Consider the following 1,894-nt stretch of genomic DNA (forward strand, 5'->3'; position numbering starts at 1 on the left):
GTGTACCGTCAAATCAGATCTGACTGGTACAGGAGGAGATTGACCCTCCTTCCCCGGCAGAGCATCTGGTGGATTCAAACCATGCACCTCTGGGATTGTAGTTGCAGCTTCTTGCCACTAGGCCACCAGAGCTCCCCTATAAATGTCTTTTTTTAGAAAAGAAAGGTATTTCCGACGAATAAATCATTGATTGAATGAATAAAATTCAATCATACTATTTCCAGCCTCCAGGTAAATATCTTAAAATATTTCCTAAAGACTATTGATGAGATTTCTGATTCGGAAGAGATCTTCCTTTAAGAACATTCTTTACATATCTTAAAACCTTCCTTTAAGATATTTATTTCCATATTTTTAGTTTAAAAATAGAGGTAAGAATATTGCTTTTGTTACACACTTAAGTGGAAGGATTTGAAGTTGCAAGGAAACAGCAGTCAAGAAATCAAGTCATGTTCTTCGGGGAATATCTGTTGTCAAGGATGTCTCCATGTTTGTCTAATCAAAGTCATGATCTTTTCAATTACCTCCTATGCATCTGAAAGTTGGACAATGAATAGGGGTGACAAAAGAAGAGTTCCTTCGAGTTGTACTGTTGGAGAAGAGTACTTATATCCAATAGATCTAAAAAAAACCAAGGAAGTGTATCTAGGAGGAAGTATATTCTGGGTACTCCTTAAAGGCAAGGATGGTGAAACTTCAATTCACATAATTTAAGCATATTGCCAAGATGGGTCAGTCCTTGGAAAATGACATCATTCTGGGAAAGGTGGAGGGGTTAAGAAAGAGAGGATGATCCTCAACAAGACAGAGTGGAACAGTGACTGTAACAAAGGGCTGGAGTCTGAAAAAGTTGATGAGGATTAAGCAGCATGCAGCAAGATTCAGATCTATTGTTCATAGGGTTGCTCTGAGTTATAGTGGACTAGCTGTCATCTAACAAAAACAACAAGGGAAATAAACAAAAGAGAAGATGGAATTGGTGCCAAGACCTGGACCAATCCATCAGTTATAAGTCAGTCTCAATTTTAGAACTTTTCCACACTTAAGACTGTTATTGTTGTTGTTGATTTTCTTTGAGTCGAGCATGACTCATACTGACCTTATGAACAAAAGGTCTGAAGCCTTTCTATAACTATCAAAGTTCATAGCATTTCCAGAGGCATGTTGTTTAGGGAGTGGATGCCATTCCTGCTTCCAAACCTGTCTTAAACTGGGAGCTCCACCAAACCCTGTCCACCATAAGTAACCGTTATGGCATAGGACACTCCAATGGCACAAGGCTCAGCAAACCCAGGGTGCCTCAGTACAGTAAGTTTAAAACTCTGTGCCATTTAGAAGAATGTTGCTCCAAAATATAATAATAACTGACTTTAAATACAAAGGCCTTCCCTGAGGTCCTGTTGTTTCTAAACAAAAGACATAAATAAAAAAAAAAAAAACAACCAACATAGTATGTTGTTGTTTTTAGGTGTTGTTAAGTCACCTGCAATGTATAGCAGCTCTGAACACTTCCCTGTCCTGAGCCAGTCTCACTAATTCCGACACACCAAACCCCATTGCCCCAGTTACTGTATCAATCCATCCCATCCGGGGTCTCCCTCTCCTGCACTGTTTGTCCACCATTCCGATCATGATGTCATTCTCCAAGGACCAGTCTCTCTTGGCCATGTGCTCAAAGTATGTGAGGTAGAGCTTCAAAATCCTAGGCTCAGAGAAGAGACTTGGTTTCTCCCTCTCCAAGACAGACTAATTTGTTTTCTTTTTTTTTTATTTTCACTGAAATTAATAACAAATTTAATTTTTTATTGGAAAAAGCATATTGGGGGTACAAGGAGGTGAGGGTTGGGGGTAGAAGGGTGAGGATGGGCCAGGATGCAGTTACAGAGCTGCACAG

The sequence above is a fragment of the Elephantulus edwardii genome, unplaced genomic scaffold (assembly GCF_000299155.1).
Source record: "Elephantulus edwardii isolate Elephantulus edwardi_28Jun2011 unplaced genomic scaffold, EleEdw1.0 scaffold00278, whole genome shotgun sequence".
In the NCBI taxonomy this organism is placed as follows: domain Eukaryota; kingdom Metazoa; phylum Chordata; class Mammalia; order Macroscelidea; family Macroscelididae; genus Elephantulus; species Elephantulus edwardii.